At 38.6% G+C, this 18,541-nt stretch overlaps 2 non-coding genes across 2 annotated transcripts; one reads left to right on the top strand and one right to left on the bottom strand.

The window, feature by feature from the left end:
• Positions 1-9,352: 9,352 nt before the first annotated feature.
• Positions 9,353-9,425, bottom strand: trnar-ucg (transfer RNA arginine (anticodon UCG)). The gene has a single exon. It is a non-coding gene; the product is annotated as a tRNA-Arg (tRNA).
• A 5,674-nt stretch (positions 9,426-15,099) lies between these two features.
• On the top strand, positions 15,100-15,181 carry trnas-gcu (transfer RNA serine (anticodon GCU)). Its single transcript has one exon. It is a non-coding gene; the product is annotated as a tRNA-Ser (tRNA).
• The last annotated feature ends 3,360 nt before the right edge of the window (positions 15,182-18,541 follow it).

Genomic DNA, 18,541 nt, shown 5'->3' with positions numbered 1-18,541 from the left:
TCCTCCCAGCCTCTCAGAAACACAGAAGAGCTCCCAATTCTCCACTCTGTGAACTGGGCTCAGGGGTCACTGATCTGGCAGCTGTTGGCTCTGTTCCAGGTCAGAAGCAAGAAGCTTCTATTAACCCTTTCCAGGACCTCCAGCCCTTCTGTATTACTTTCTTTACTGTATGTCAGCCCCCAAACATGTTTCTAAGTGTTTTATAATGCAAGTGAGTGTGGAATGATTTTAGTATTTATTTTATAAACACCAGTATTGACACTCTGATCATCATATTGATTATTAGTAGCTGATGGTCCGATGGTTGTGACTACTATAGTGACCAGTTGACCAGTCTGTAGCTCTGAGCAGTGGGACTCAGATCACACAGAAGACCTGTCTGTGTGTGATCCACACCAGCCCTGGGATTCAGCTGCTCTCACAAGTGTCTCACAGACAGTCTTATGAATTTACAATTAGATGAAGTCTTGTAACAGTTATACAGTTCATTTAAATCATCAGACTACCTATGGAACTGAGAACTGGGTGGAAATAAAACCAGGATACACATTTTATCCTCTAGGATCAGGAGTCTGATCCTCCTGGCTTCTATACTCTGAAGATTCGTGTAAAACTGTTAAAAGCTCTTATTTCAGGGACTCGTGCTCGTTCTCTACTGCTCCACACGGGTACGCTTTGTAACACATTAATCTGCGAAGTAAACAAATTTTTTTTCCCTGTTTAATTAATTGCATTTCTTGGTTTGCCGCTCTCCTTCTCCAACTGTTATGATTCGCTTCTCTTCACAGCCCAGTATGTATTTTTTTTTGGGAGATGTTTTATCTGTAAGAAAAGCCCCCCGGGCTCCGGACAGGAGTCTCCTCCCGCGGAGACGCGCTCTGCTCTGTTAGAAAGAGCGCTGTGATGTCACAGACACGCGCGCTGAGTGCACGGAGGAGAGTTATTGATCTCTGAAGAACCGTAGGATAAACGATTAACTTCACCGATTGGTGAGTACTGATTCATTTCCCATTCTTGACCCTGTTTTAAATATCTAGTAAACAGTCAATAAAGACTGTATCGATTAATTACCATACTGCGTTTAGTGTTAATAATGTTCAATCCAAAATTAAACAATGATTATTCATATTATTATTTAGGTAACTCTATCCTAGAGCTAGAAAATTATATTCCAAGTTGACACATGTATGTAAGTAACAGTTTAAATGCATTTTTTCCAGTGTTTATAAATCATAAGTATGGTAAACACGGCGACAGGCGTCACGTCACTGTGCGCGTCTAGGTGTCTCGCCTTCGTCACAAAGAGCGATGTGACGTCATGGGTAGCAACTAATACTAATACTAGTGTATTCATGTTAATATTAATGAGAGTACAACTGTTAGTTTTAATGCTAGTGTTCATGTGAGTATTAATGATGATAGCGCTACCGATAGTTTTAGTTTTAGTGTTCATATTCATGTTAATATTAATTATAATTATAGTGTTATAGTAGTAGTAGTGTTAGTTTTAATGATAGCATTAGTGTTATTATAAGTAGTTTGTGTCAGTGTTAGTAACAATGATAGAATAGTGTATGTTTTGGTGATAGTGTTACTGTTGCAATATTAGCAGTATCTGCACTAGTGTTAGTTATAGTGTATCTGTACCTAAGAGTGTATGCCGTGTCTATGTATGTATACGGTGTCTATGTGTGTGTCTGTGAATGTGTGTGAGTGTATATCTGTGAGTGCGTGAGTGTCTGATTGAATGTATAAATTTGTGTTGTGTCTGTGAGTGTGTGTAGTGTCTGTGAGAATACATGTGTGTGAGTGTGTGGGTGTATATCTGTCAGTGTGTGTGAATGTGTGTGTAGGTGGGCTTGGGCTCCACTGGTGTGTCTGACAAAAGTGGCCCATCAACAGGTGTTGAGGTCCAGAGCCACTTACAAATAGAAACACTTTCTAGAGTCCAGACCAACACCCAGAGAGCTGTGAGTCCTCTGTTTTTATCACTATTAGTAGTAATGACAGTAGTAATTCTAACACGAATAATTGTTAACCGAAACAGCCATCAGAAAATATCGCCTTTGCAATGATGTCACTCCTCTTCTTCATGAATTTACTTTAGTGACAGGAAAGTTTTTGTGTCTGAGTGCCTGCTGCGAATAGTGCAACAAGCAATTTCTCTTCAATATTTTCTGGTGTGGTTATTTTTATCACATACGAAACATTATTCTCCTTATTAATATTTTACCTGCAAAGTCACAGTGAAACTGCTAGGGCAAATGAACTTTTTATGGATGGAAAACATTCAAAAGGTTTAATGGCTCCAGAGAAGGCTTGAACTCACCACCTCACCATGACTCCACTGTGCACAGCTGTGCAAGTACCACACACTGACTGATTGCACCACTGGACTTCCCTAGAAAAGCTCCTACACAGATTGTAAAAGTGGCACAAACGCAGAGTGAAACTAGGTTTCGGATGTGAATCCATCTCCACATGGGGGAAAGGGACAGTAAAATAGCAAGGAAAATACAAGAGAAGAAACTGAAAGAATTGTGCTTACTGCAAAGTAGGAAGAGGAGGTTGGACAAGTAAAACAGCTTTGCGGATAATGTGAAGTGACATTTTTTGTGTCAATCAGCACACACATTTATCTTCATGTGTCTTAAGGTGTGCAATTTGTATGGTCGTTGAATGAGATTGGTTTCTTCACAAGCCCAGTCAATTGACAGTGGAACGCTACCCGACGCACGACTTCATGAAGACTCTCTGTAAGGCGATTACATCTTTCAGTTTCAAGTTGCCTCCTTTGCATACAATAGTAGCACTGACACTAAAAGAAAGGATGAGAAATGGCTTTTATCAAGCGATCATAGCATTTGTTTGCCTGAGGATCCTTGTGTGCTGAACTGGCCTCTGGAGAAGTGTAGTGCAGTAAAAGAGAAGGTTTGTGTCACTCAAGACTGTAACAGAACTCAACTTCTTTTATGAGAGTAAATATTTCTGTTGCATCACAGTTCTTAGAATGGTGAAAACAGGAGCACTTTCTCAACATTTTTGACTGAAGTATTTAAAAAGCAAGAAATACTATCACTATGCAATCTAATGCAATTGAGCTCCTACAAATGTAGCAGTCTGATGAAATGACATACAGAATTAGGTGACAATATCGGAAGATGAACACAGAATTGAAATGCACAAGATTCATTTTCAGCAGCAAAAATGCACTCGATTATATTTTACAAGAAAGAAACCTTACATTCACCCACTACATTAGGAGAGAACAGTAGGACAGATAGTTAGTGTCACTGGACACTCCATCACAGAGGCCGATCTCTTCTCCTTCATTATGCTTACTTACACACTCATGATGAACTGTCCTCCAGCGATAGTCAGCTGGCATCACTGTCTCAGACATGATGTTCATGTACATAATATACCTTAATTGTACCTGGCACTGCATTATAATAATTTGATCAAAACAACTGATGAACTAACAATAATCAAATTTTTCTTTCCTTCTTTTAGTGGAGAAAGACTTTGTCCAATAAAGATGCACCAGGCACGCGGACACAGAGAAATACATTGAAAAATCTTCAGTAACTGCAGGAGACACATGCCTGTATGTTTCAAACGTTACTGACAATTGTTCTGCTTTCAATAATCACCAAACCACAAACAAATATTATAATCAGTTACTGCAAGAGAGAACAAAATGATTATTTTAACAATTATTATTATAATTTTAACTTAAGAATACTTCCTGTCTATTTACAGTATATTTTACATTAGTGTTTCCTTCCTTGAAAAAACAAATCTTGCTGGTAAGAATGGTAAGAGCTTTGCTTTGAAGCTGCAACAACCTTGGTTTCAATCTGTGTTACTGTAGGACAGGAGTAGACTGAAGAGTCCCCTTGTGCTGTTTGCTTATATATTGGATTATATAAATGCAGAAATCGAAGCCTATCTAATTTTCCTTTCTGCTAAAGACATTTATGTGTTTGGGAAGCATTTTCCTGTCCTTTATGTTCTTGCTAAGCAGTTTCTACATTTTCCTCCTATTGTGATTGTCAGTGAGTACAAGTAGACTGGAACAGTGCAAGACAGGGAAAAAAACCCTAGCTATTGGGAGTGATATTTGAACCCCCACCTCCACTTAGAGACCAGGGCACATAAGCAACATGGAAAGACAAGACTCAGCCATCCTGATGAGTACTAGAAAGCACTGTGCTGAATGCACCCATTGTGTCCAATTTTCTGAAGCTTTAGGACAACTGACACCCGGATGAACACGTGGCGTTTAGCATGACAGTCTTGAAGGCAGGCAATGATTTGTTCCAATAAATATTTTATTGTGTACTTGTTCAAAAAACACAGTCTGTGCGTCCCTAAGTCAGTTTTTCAGGGCATCGAATGATACTTCTAACCTATACTAACAGCTCACCTGATCTGTTTGTGATCACACCATGGAGTGGGGGCTGTACCAAACACACGTTCCTTTTTACACTGAGACGATCATTTATAAATTGGGTGTGAAGAGAGACAAACATTGTCAATTCAAAAGCTGTGCAGATTATGGTAGGACAACAGAAGGATTATGAAGTTATTTTCTTCTTATTATAGAGATTCGTACAGTGCAAGACATTTAAAGACTTAGATAAAGGAACGTCATGATAAGTGAAACAAGCACGGACAGGGTTTGAAACTCCGACTTTCTGTTTACGAGACAAAAGCCTTAACATTTGGCTACCTTGCCTGCAATGCCACCTCCTTCCAATCAAGGCTAACACGTTTTTAAAATAAAATGAAATAAATATTTCGGTACAAATTGCAATGAGAAGAGGAACAGAACAAATATGATTATTACTTTTCAAATTAATTCTATTGAAACTGATTCAATTACATGGGGGCAACAACAACAAAACTGTGATTCTTAACAAGGAGATATTTGGCAGCAGTGGGATTCCAACTCATGCCCTCAAAGGGGCTGGAGCTTTCATCCAGCTCCTTAGACCACTTGGCAAATTACTCTGTACAGTGGCATTTGTAGTCTGACCTTATGGTGTTACAGTATGTAGAAGCAACCCCACCTCCTTTTTCTGAGATGCTTCCTCTTACTTGGTGAAATATTTTCTTCTTTGGTCCTTTGAAAATAGTTCCTTTGTGAAGCAGGCTTCAGACGGTGCTTATAGTGCCCTTGAAGTGATTTTATTTTTACAGGAAGACGCATTCCTAAATGTATCTCTCCTGTTTTAAAAAAGTTTTTTATACAACGCACGAATAGTATTCTACAACGGCGTATTTTATACAACGCACAAATAGTATTCTAATTGCAGACTGCAGATCTGTGCAGCAATCTTACTCGATTTGACTGTAATTCTGAAATACCTTAGCAAACATATTCAGGTTTCCTTGAACCTTTAATAAAAAAGCTACATCGTTTCCAATCTCTGATGTCACTGTAAACTCGGACGTGATACTCCGCAGATGTGCAGTGTGCCTTTCCTCTTGTTGCATTCAAGAGTACTCACTGCATGACCTCCTCACTGCGTGCCCTGTACTCTACAGTGATTTCATTTAGATCAGTGGTTCTCAAACTTTTTGGACCAAATACCACCCCTAATCCAACCAAAGCATCCAAGTACCACCTACAAGTCATCATCTCATAGGAACCCCAGAAATTCTCAATGACCAACATGAGCGTGTGTGTGCGCACACAATCACACACACACACATATAATAAATATTATAATAATAAACTTTATTTGATATAGCGCCTTTAAAGGTGGCTTCTCAAAGTGTTTTACAGGAAAAAAAAACATTAACAACAACTAATAAAAAAGCACCATTTCAGTGAGAGGGGTGAGCCTGTTTAGTTGAGCAAAGCAGAGGTGAATTAATTTTTCGAGCCTTGATACAATTTTTCGAGTCTAACAGATATTAAATCGTCAGGCATTTTCTTGACGGCAAAGGTCTCGCGGTGGATGTTGTAATGCGTACATTATTTTCTGGAGCAACCTCTCTAATTCGTGCAACTACACCGTTATGTCGGCTTGTCATTGCTCTAGCACCGTCTGTACAAACTCAGACGCATTTTATCCAGTCGAGGCCATTCTGTTCGATAAATTTATTCAGAAGCTGAAATATGTGCTCTCCTGTAGTTCCTGTTGGTAGCGGTTTACAGAACAGAAAGTCTTCATGGGACGTACCCTCAAACTCGTATCTAACGTAAACGAGCAAATTGACCAAATCGACTACAGACTCATCTAATTGCAGTGAAAAAAATCTGCTCATCTTAACGCGCTCTATCAGTGTACGTTTGATATAATCCTTCATTTCAATAATTCTATGAATGACTGTGTCTTTCACGGGGAGGGGGGCAGCAGGTCGAGCTGTTTAGCAGCTTTTTCTCCACACTTAATACGTGTCAGCTCTTTTGCCAACGGTAAATAAGGTTCTTCAAAATAGTGTAGCTTACCTGCTTTAGCAATCTGCAAGCTTGCATTTTTCCGCGTTTCCGTTTTTATTTCCGTATTTATTTAAAGTTTTTATTTCATGCGCATGGGAGCAAAACACAGAGACGCTCGGTGTATTTTTCTCAAATTAGAACAGTTATTAAATATTTTTCTGGTATCACGCTTTCGTGTGCTCACAAGATTACCTGCGTTCGTAGCACGTATTTCTATGCATTCCTGTGTTTACAACGTTGGTATTGTTCCAAAATCACACACATTCTCCTTTCTCCCTATTTGCTGGAGATACAGTAGCTTTTTTTAAATACAATTGGTCACTTGCATCCGTAGCACGCATTCCTATAGAGTGGTATAGAATTACAGAGTATCTCTTGTGTCCACTGAAGTATTAGCACGCAATGTATCGTAGTACATAGGCTGCGTATTCGACACGTATTAAAATACAAAATATGAAAACCCGTCCCGATTTTTCAGCGCACACAACACAGTTCCAGGGTCATTTGGCGTACCACCAGGCGGCACGCCACGTACCACTGCCGGTACGTGTACCACAGTTTGAGAACCACTGATTTAGATTATCTACTTGGAGTAGAGTGACAAGATCACCTTGAACAATTTCGGTTTGTGAAAGGAAACACTAGAGAAAATACAAGTGATGAACATTTAAAATAACCACAGTACAGCTAGAAAAGTGAAAGATAAAAGACGATTTATAATGACATTCACAATAGATTTAAGAAAAGCACGACTTGAATCCTGGACCCTCAGATTAAAAGTCTGATGCTCTACCGACTGAGCTATCCGAGCTCTAGAAGAAAAGACACTCTCAGGGTCCTCACAAGTCACATGTCTCTTCTTGTGCCAAAGTGCAGTCATACCTGACCCATCTGGAATGACCACTGACAGACTTTATCCAGAAGCGACAGCACCATCATTCCCAGTAGAATGAGAGAGAAATACAGCATGACATGGAGAGTCAAGGGTCTCCCACAATCCATCTTTCCTCACATGACTGATTTTTTCACTAACATTTTGACCTTTTCACAGTCCGATTTTTTCACATTTAATAAGATCTTTTAAACAACAACATTTAAGAAAAAAAAATGGAACATTTTTTTGAACAATAATTAAAAAAAAATCTTTCCATGCCTTGGTTGTATAAGTGTGCACACCCTTTATAAAGGAAGTTGTAACTATGCTGAAATTTAACCAGTCACATTCCAGATCATGTACAAAGGTTATTTGCCTTTGCCAGACATCAATTGTATTGATTCTGATTAGTCCTAATTTATATCAGCTGATCTCATATAACCAACTGATCTGGGAGAACAAACGTTCAAACTGCACGGCGGAACTTGAAGAGAAATCCATTCACCAAAGAATGTTGTTACAAATTATCCGCCGAGCTGTTTTATGTATCCAGCCACCTCTTTCCTTCCTAGTTTGCAGTGAGCACAATTCTTTCAGTTTCTTCTCTTGTATTTTCCTTGCTATTTTACTGTCCCTTTCCCCCAAGTGGAGATGGATCTGCAACCGAAACCCAGTTTTCGCCCTGTGTTTCTGCAGCTCAAGTCTGTATGAGGAGAAGGAGTTACACAGCTCCAGTTGTGCAATCGGTCAGCGTGCGGTACTTCTACAGCAGAGTCATGCCGAGGGTTTGAGTTCGAACCTCACCTGAAGCAGTGTAGCCTGTGTCTTAAGCTACCGAAAGCAACTGACGAGCTTAGGTGCTTTTAGGTATTTGCTGGAGATTTGGTCTAAATAAACAAGTAAAGGTTTATTCCAAAGAAGGCTCCACAGCCAAAACATTATGTTTTCTTCTCATTTCAGCATGGAATAAACCTTTCCTCATTCCTTTGCAGCCCATGCATGCTGACACAGCTACTTACTTAAGTTACCATCAGCTGTGGACCTCCAACTGACCTGAGTGATATCTACTTAGATGAGAGGAGCACGATGGAGTACCGAAAACTTGAAAAAGCTCTCGCAGTTAGATTCTGTGTTTTTGTTGTTTCCCAGATATGTTTTTAATGTTCTTTTTCTTTATTTTTTGAAGTTGTTTCATTTGTTTGTTTGTTTTTATAGTTGTTAGTCCTCTACAGGGATTTACCTAGGTTCCCTGAAGACTTCTCGTTTTGTGGTTGTTGTGTTTTCGTGTTACAATTTTTTTTTTCTATTGATAGGACCCCCCGCATTACTGTGGGACTAGTTAACTTTAGTTCTTACATTCTACCTGAAATTGCCTCAATAACTACAACTCTTTTTTCTATATTTAACTACAGTTGCTTTCCAGACACCGCAACTATTCACGATGAATCTTATGAATACGTCTTTATGAATAATAGTATTATTTATTAATAATTAACTTTAATGTATATTTTTATTAGTAGCTGTATTACAGGTAATGCATGTACAGCCTTTAATATGCGATAGTGAATTTGCAGGTATCTTGGGGAGGGAAGAGAACTGAAATTTAGGAAATACATATTTAAAGGGGGTGCAAGTCACCTCTGTCACATCTGGGTGTTAACTGAATAGATTTGTGGCATTATTTATTGTGTTTTAACTCTATACTTGTGTTTCTCAGGAGACGGCAGAAATATTGGGGATTTGTGGCTACAGAAAATAGTTTGAACTTTACAGGCAAATGTAAGGTTATGTTTAAGAAAAAAAAAACTTATTTTCAACTTTTTCAACGTGATTATTTAAGACAGTTGTTCGGAACAGTATGTCTTCTCATATCTGTGGCTGTGGTCCTACAATAACGGTGATGAAACAGACGTTATGTGCAGAAAGAACTGGAGATGGAACAGGAGACTCACCCAGTCTATAGTAAGGTTGTGTAGGACCGCACACACTAGGAAGAGTGTTGAGTAGCGGGTGTAAAACCTTCACGAGCCAGACAGGAATCAAACCTGCAATCTTCTGATCCGAAGTCAGACGCGTTATCCATTGCGCCACTGGCCCCACTATCATCTTACTCAACTGCACTACAGTGAGCTCAGAGCCGCTACTAGTAATACATTGTCCAGATCCGCATTTTCTCAATTAGATTCACGTGTTTTTTACGTGTGTCTAATTACTACGTCTTTCATTTTGTCTGGTTTTATAAAAATGTCTCTTGAAAACAGACAAAGGGTTTATGTGTCTCCCTGAAATTCACACACGAAGGAAGTCACACGAGGAAGGAAAGATATCGCGTTTAAAGAGAATCCAGAGTGGAGACGCCGGCGAATGAAAACGAAGCTTCATATAGTACGAGCGCACTACCACTGAACTAAACTCCTGATAGTGAACTTTTTCCGCAGGTTAATTGTGTTAGGAAATGTGAACAGTCAACAGAGCGCATTTTAAAGGCCAAAGCAAGACAATTAGATGTGAAGAGAATTCTGCTTCTCTGTTTACTGAGCTTTCGGTGAACGTCAAAGTGAAAGACAAATTCGCTATTTTCACTTTTTAATTAAGGAACAAGAAAACACCATCCTTCGAGCCGGATTCAAAACAGCTACATAACAATCGTCCGCTGCTTTTTTAAACAGTTTTACGCTCTAGCAACTGAGCTATCGAAAGGTCGACTCCAACCGCACACGTTTTGTCATACGCGTAGCCCAATGTAGTGTAGAGTTCCTGTTTATATAAATCGCAGTTCGACATCAAAATACTCACTAACAGTCTCGTTTAGTAGAAGAAATGGACCAGGATTCTACTGTATAATCTTCCAGAGGTCTTACAAAACGTTTGGAGGGACATCAGTGCAGGTGGAAATTGACTCTTTTTCTAGTGGGATCAGTACCATATAAAACCTTTCTTTTGGATTGAGAAGAGGATCATGGTGACACTCAAAACATCCCTGTCTTTGCTTCTTACGAGGACTTTTGAGCTGCAAACATCGGTTCAAAACAAAACTCTGCTACTGCAGTTGCTTCTTGGAGGGTTTCTTCAAATCTTTCAACTGAACGTCTTGGGATATTGACGATGATATAATACAGATTGTGGTTTTCTTTTGATCGAAAATTTTATTAAAATATGAGCCTCTTTTACCTTTGTCTTGGATGTTTCGCAAGGTATAATACTTTCCCTTGCATCCTCAGATAAACATTCTAAATACCACAAAGTTACAATATATGGAATAGCATTTATTTTTACATATGTTTTAAAATGTACTCTTATTTAAAGCTACATTTAGTGCTAGGTAAAGATAACGTTGCTAATACTGATGTAGTAGAAATGTAAGATGAATTGATAGCTTTATCTGAGCTAAAAAAGTCCTAAAACGCCTCCTATAACAGGAAAGGACTCGTAGCAAGATTAAACTCCAAACGTTGCTATTACATTATGCATTATGTAAACACGACCCATTTCAGCTTCTGGTGAGTGCAGTTTTTCCAAATTGAATCAAAACTACAGCTCGAATGAAATAAAAAAAAGTTTATGTGTCTCTTTGCTGTAACAACTCTGCCAAAACTATTCAGATAAATCAGAATAGCATCAGAACGTGACTAGATTTTATTGGATATTAGGAAATTTATTTGTGTGCATTTCCCCCTACGATCATAATACCTTCCTGTTTTCATCGTGTTTATTGTTTCTGCCTGTGATCTCGGAAATAAAGTATGTGTTCACCGAAATATTCCGGGAGTTTGCTGTGGTTTGAGAGGAGTGTATGAAGGTAATGAATGAGGGAGGACACGCGCATTCAGCACGGGGAGCGCAGAGCAATGAGCCGCGCCTGCAGCTCGCTGAGTCTTTTCTTATATAACCACTGAGTCCGGACACACAGCGTTTCCAGCCCGTGTTGGAGATTTACAGTTCAGAAAACGACTGTCTCGAGCAGAAACTGATCTTCCTGCTTTAGTTAAGGTTATCGGAATCGGCGGCTGCTGTGGGGGTATAGCGCTTGTATCTCTCTTCTCTGGCTAAACACTATCTACTGTAAAGTATAGAAATAGACAGAAGATGAAATACAGCTACAAATACTTCAGTAAGGCCGAGCAGATAGGAAAGTTTAAATCAAATGTTCTATAACTCGATCTGCCTATATTTTCGAACTCTCTGTTCGAGCTCTGATATAATCCTCTCTGCTCCTGTCGTTGTCACTCTGCATTCCGTAGGGCTACAGGTTGATTTCACAATGCCACAATTAATTAAATACAGGAGAAACCGCACGGACAGCAATATGTTTTAAGAAATCTTCTTCTGGATTTATATTTCGGTCTTTCTCCTTTAAATGCATACCTTGCCGTAAATCTTTACTCGATTACAGGCACCCCAAACAGTTTTTAAGGCAGAAATCGAACCCCATTTGATTTTCTGCTAATAACGTGTAAGTGTTCACGAAGCATTTCCCTGCACATCGGGTGCCCACAAATCGGTTTCTCCGTTTTCCTCTTCCTGTCGTTGTTAGCGAGCACAAGAAGACGGGACAAATGCAAGAGAGGGAAAAGGGAGCGGCTGTCAAGAGTGAGATTTGAACCCACGCTTCTATTCAGAGACCAGGGAGTGAGTTTCCCGAAAGCATCGTAGCGCTAAGAACATCGTAAACTCGCTCTTAAGATCGATCGTTGATTTACGAGTGTTTCCTAAAACCTATCGTAACTAAAGTAGAACGTTATAATCCTTCGTAATCTACGTGCTCCCCGACCCACTCGTTAATCACTAAGTGCTTCTTAAACTGGCTACCTCTTGCGCCAACCTTAGCGACAGAGATCGCCAGACAGAGCACATTCAATTCACATCATGGGAATTCTCTGGAAATATAGAATACTAAGATTTTATATTAAGGATTTTGATATTTTGTTGTACTATGTAAGAGGAAATTCGAAAAAAGAACATTTATTTATACAGTTATGAATTTATTAGTCATCTTGGGTAAATTTCATATTCATAAATCAAATGTTTTAATAATACTCCCTCTTTTAGTACTTTTGGGGTGGGGTTTAAATTGTATTTAAATTCCATAAAGAACGTGAAACATGTAACATGTATTACAATGTAGCGCCACGCAGGGCGGGCTGAGAACAGCACCTGGGGACTACCGGACTGTATATAGTGGGACGGAGGCTGAGATACAGTCTCTTCCCTTCGTGTGTGTGTATGTTAGTGTAGGTGCAGCGCTGTAACCCCTGTCCCTGTGTGTGTACCTTTCCCGATTCGAGTTATTAAATGTGTTGTTCAACCCCATTCCCTGAGTCCTACGCCTGTTCCATTCCGTACCGAAACCCGCGGTCCATACAATATTTTAAGTTCGAATGCCGTTTTATGTTCTGTCTTGATTGTTGACGGTAAAGCTTAGACCTACTTGTTTTTAAATTTGATTATAGGTCCTGTATTTGTTGAGTGACACGTGCCAAGCTTAGTAGTTAATTTTTCCAGATGTCATGTTAATAAGACCAATTAAAAAGGAGTTCCAACACACCCAACAACTTTAAATAACAACAGTATTTTCTCTTGAAACACTGTGATTCCTAACGATGGCAGCGTGACAAAAAATATTGCTTTAAATCAAAGACGTCGTGCAGGACGCATACACTGTTCACACAGTTAAACTTGGTTTTCTTTTACAGCATGTCAGTCATTTATTTTATTACACCATATAATGAAAGTATTGTCAATCAATTGTTTGTCAATCGACTTGTGATGCTTTTTGCTAAGCGACTTCAGGGGCGGGGTTAACAAAGAAGTACTTTATACTCGCTCGTTAAATGATCGATTAAGAGGGGTTTTGGGAAACCCACGAAAAAGTAGCTTGTATGTTACCTACGTACATCGTAAAGTTGCTCGTTCGTCTCTAAGATTCATCGTTTTCGGGAAACTCACCCCAGAACACCCAAGCGATGAAAAGACAGGAGTCCTTGAGTCTGGCGCCTTAGACCACTCGGCCATCCTGATAAGGTACTGTAGGTTTATTCCATGCTGAAAAGAGAAGGAAACACAATGTTTCAGCTGTGGAGCCTTCTTTGATTGTGACTCGAAGTAAACCTTTACCTTTCCTTGTTCGTTTGATGTTAATTTATCTCCGTCAAATACCTAAGAGTATCTAAACTCGACAGTTGCTTTCAGTAGCTAAAGACAGGCTATACTGCTCCAGGTGAGGCTCGAACTCACAAAGAGGGTAAAACGCCTGATTGTCGGGAGTGGGATTTGAACCCGTGCCTCTATTTGGAGAGTGAAACACAAAGCTTAAAAGACACGAAGCTGTGAATTTGCTGTTTTAAACAGCTCGACTATTCTGAAAAAATGTGTGCTGATTACACCAGTCGCATTCGATTTTCCGTAACTTTAGGACGATTGATACTACTGGACTAACACAATTTGTGGCGTTTAGCATGACATGGAAAATGGTACCGGAGCATTCGGGTCCGGACTACCAGACTCAGAAACAGTTTTTACCCCCGCACTATCAAACTATTAAACTCCCAGCCTCTCTCACTCTCTCCTCACCTCTCACCTATGATCTGAACCTCACAGTGCCTTCTTTCTTACCAAAAACCCAAACACACATTGAAAATCTACCTCTACCATACATGTCAAAAGCTCACTCCCCATCATTTCTATCCCTTTATTTCATTCTTTTGATGCATGTTTTTGCACATAACCTGTTACCTTTTTGTTATTTTGCACACTGCCTATTGTTGTTTTTTGCACATCGGCTGTTGTCTCTGTCTTTCTTTTGTTATACAATTGTATTGTTGTTGTGTTTTTTTCGTTGTACCCAGTGGGCAAAAGACGTATAATATACGTCTATTAAACGCATACCTTAAACGTCTAAATGTGGTCCGCAATTCGTCTAGAATGAAATTCTAATATACGTCTATTGTTATACGTCAATTATACGTCTATGATTAGATGTTCATTATACGTAAATGGTTAGAGTTCTATTATACGGATAAATTTAGAAGACAATTATACATATATGGTAGGAGTTCCGGATAACTTTAGAGGTCTATTATACGGATAACTTTAGAGGTCTATTATACATCAAAGATAGGTTTTACAGGTGTAGAAACTAGTAAATCAACCCAATGATTTGGTTTAGAAATTTATTCTGAAAATACACATTCACACCTGAAAAATATGTATTTCAAATTATACATTGTATACAATCAATCAACAATCAACATACTTGTACATACTTTTGGTGAACAAAAAAATTTGCTTGCATTTCATCTTTCGCAAGCTATATGATTTAAAAAAAACAAGTTGTTCTGCAAAGGAAATTAATAAACGCATAAAACCAAATCAAGACCTCTTTGAGTGTCCCAAATTACATGTTCTGTAAAACAAGACAGGAAAAAAGGTACCGCTGGCATTCGGATCCAGGATCTCCTCTTTATGAAACAGGTGTTTTAACCAGCTTTACCACAGCACCGGCAGAACACTATTCTTATACAGGTGGGTACCCACCCTCAAACCTTTGTTCTCCCGCTACTTTACCTTTGCCTACTGTCCTGTCTCTCTCACACATGAAGAAGACTCCACGGCCGAAACATTGTGTTCTCTTTCTTCTTTTTTTCAGCATGGAATAAACCTATTACCTATTCTTATACAGCCGCTTGGACACACCGCTCTGAGACATCTGAGGTCGATGTGCGCTGAGCCTGGTCGCCGAGCAAAATCATGCCCAAGGGGAAGTGGTATGCGAGACGAGGTGGCCGAGTGGTTAAGGCGATGGACTGCTAATCCATTGTGCTTTGCACGCGTGGGTTCAAATCCCACCCTCGTCGGTTTATGTCTTCGACTTGTGATCCGTTTCTAAGTTGGACTTGCTATCTTTATCTACTGTAGTAGAGTAGTAATATTTCTAGCGTTGGCTGAATATGGCTTACAGCAGTAGCTGACAGATATAGTCTCTTAATAGGTTAAATTTATGCTTTGTACTGCTTTCACCTGACATTAATAGTAGTCCTGATGAACGATTTAGGGACATGGCGCATCTTGAAAATGTTCTTGTTAATTTCAGTTTGGAAAAAATGCACTCACCAGAAGCAGAAACTGGTCGTATCTGCAAAATGCGCAATGCAATAGCACTGTCTTGCTATGAGTCCTTACCTGTTACAGGAGGCGTTGTAGGACTTTTTTAGCTCAGAAAAAGCTATCAATTCATCTTACATTTCTACTCCATCAATATTAGCAATGTTATCTTTACTAAGCTCTAAATATAGCTCTAAATAAATGCAAATTTTAAAATACATTTTAAAATAAATGCTATTCCATATATTGTAACTTTGTGGTATTTAGAATTTTTATCTGAGGATGCAACGGAAAGTATTATACAAATGTGAAAGAGGCTTGTATTTTAATACAATTTTCGATCAAAAGAAAACCAAAATCCGTATGATATTACCATCAATATCCCTCGATATTGACGTTCAGTTGAAAGATTTGAAGAAACTCTCAAAGAAGCAACTGCAGTTGGAGAGATTTGATTTGAACTGATGTTCGCAGCTCAATAATCCATTCGTCCTCGAAAGAAGCAAAGGTTAGTATGTTTTGAGTGTCAACATGATCCTCTTCTCAATCCAAACGAAAGGTTTTATGTGATCCTGATCCCACTAGAAAAAGAGTCAATTTCCGCCAGCACTGATATCCCTTTAAATGTTTTATAAGAACTCTGGACGTTTATAGAGTAGAAGCCTGGTCCATTTCTTCTACTAAACGAGACTATGGGAGTGGGTATTTTGATGTCGAACTGGGATTTAAATAAAGAGGAACACTACACTACATTGGGCAACGCGTGTGACAAAACGTTTATTTTCTGACCTCTCGATAGCTCAGTTGCTAGCTCTTAAGATTGTTGAAAAAGCAGCGAGTATTTCTTATGTCCCTGGTTTGAATCCAATTCAAAGGATGGTGTTTTCTTGTTCCTTAATCAAAAAGGGAAAATTGCGAATTTCTCTTTCACTTTGATGTTCACCCGAAAGCTCAGTATACAAAGAAGTAGAGGCTCCTGTTCTGAATAATCCTCAAGTCTGATTGTTTTGCTTAGACCTTTAAAATGTACACTGTTGACTGTTTGCGCTTCCTAACACAATTAAAAACCCGCCGACAAACTTACCGATCGGGAGCTTAGTTCAGTGATAGCGCGCACTTAAGACGCTCCGTTTTCTATCGCCGGCATTTTTGTATTCTCTTTCATCGCGATATCTTTTATTCTTCGTGTGTGAATTTCAGGGAGACTCATAAACCCTTTGTCTGTTTTAAAGATACATTATTTTAAACCAGACATAATGAAAGACGTAGTAACTAGACACATGTACAAAACACATGAATAGTAGCGGCTCTGAACTCAATGTGGTGCTGGATGGGAATGCAATACAAACGCCAATGGCACAATGGATAACGTGTCTGATTACGGATCAGAAGACTTTAGGTTTCTACTCCTTACTGGTTAGTGAAAAAGCTTTTAAACCACGCTATTCAACACTGACATCGTAGTGTGTGCGGTCCTACACAACCTTCCCAGTGGGCAAAAGACGTATAATATACGTCTATTAAACGCATACCTTAGACGTCTAAATGTGGTCTGCAATTCGTCTAGAATGAAATTCTAATATACGTCTAAAGTTATACGTCAATTATACGTCTATGTTTAGACGTTCATTATACATAAATGGTTGGAGTTCTATTATACGGATAAATTTAGAGGACTATTATACATATATGGTTGGAGTTCCGGATAACTTTAGAGGACTATTATACGTATATGGTTAGAGGTCTATTATACGGATAACTTTAGACGTCTATTATACGTATATGGTTAGAGGTCTATTATACGGATAACTTTAGACGTCTATTATACGTATATGGTAAGAGGTCTATTATACGGATAACATTAGAGGTCTATTATACGTATATAGGTAGAGGTCTATTATACATCAAAGATAGGTTTTATAGGTGTAGAAACTAGTAAACCAAGCCAATGATTAGGTTTAGAAATGTATTCTGAAAATACACATTCACACCTGAAACATATGTATTTCAAATTATACATTGTATACAATCAATCAACAATCAACATATGGGCAATAATCATAAAAAACACAACTAGTCTTAAACTTCAGCTACAAATTCTGGTAACATGGCAATATACAGTATAGTAATGACAAACACAAACTAATTACATTAACACACTAACTCAAAACCACATTTTGATTCAAATATACATTTTAAAATGTACAACTTCTATATTTCCAAGAAAAAAAATATTACAATGCAATGCAAATATTACAAATATTTGCAATGTATTTGCAAACCCTGTCTAATTGTCCTAACAGTTAGAACCAAAAACCTATTATTTTCAGTGTCCAGATCTCCTGGCCCCCTGCCTTGCATATGCATTTTTCAAGTAACACATTGCGTGCTCCTTTATTTCTTTTTCTGTCGATGTAGGGTGGGACTTCAGCACCGCAGCTAGGAGAAAATTATATAATATTACTTCCCAAATAAATGATGATTAATATCTTCTTTAGTATAATCTAAAAAATGAACGGTTTACTAAGCTCAAAGCTGAAATAAATGTATAAAATTTGGCTTGCATCATAGCAGTTGAGCAATAAAGTCTGTCCTAATTAAAGAGTACCCAAAGTTTGAAAGTACAACATAGAATAAGAATAGAGAAACGGCAAAACGATTTTGTGTCATCTTCCCCATTCACACTATTTTTATGTGCCATTTTTTGCTTATTCACGTACTATTTTAATCAAAATAATATTAAGAAAGATCTGTATGTATTCAGATACTATTATTATTGTTCATACTTACTCGTCAAAAGAGGATTGCTGAGATATTTGCGGATATACTTCTACGTTTGAAAAACGTGTCCAAAATGGTGACCAACGAATATTAGCAATGCATTGTGGTATATAACCGGAAAATATGCTGGGTTCGATATTTTCTCAACGTATGCGTTTATTAATGTTGTCGATATTATGGTTGAAATTTAACATTGATAATACATCGCGGCTATGTGCCCCCTGCTATGAGCTGATGTGCAATTTTAACGCATGCAGTTAGTAAGGATCGGTCACTGTTGTATGGTATTATATATAATGACATTATGGAATAGGATGGGTACAGGCCTGGCA

This window comes from Atractosteus spatula (assembly GCF_055471065.1).
Source record: "Atractosteus spatula isolate fAtrSpa1 chromosome 10 unlocalized genomic scaffold, fAtrSpa1.hap1 SUPER_10_unloc_3, whole genome shotgun sequence".
NCBI classification, from domain to species: Eukaryota; Metazoa; Chordata; class Actinopteri; order Semionotiformes; family Lepisosteidae; genus Atractosteus; species Atractosteus spatula.
The sequence above is the reverse complement of the archived record's forward strand: the minus strand, read 5'-3'. Positions and strand labels throughout refer to the sequence as shown.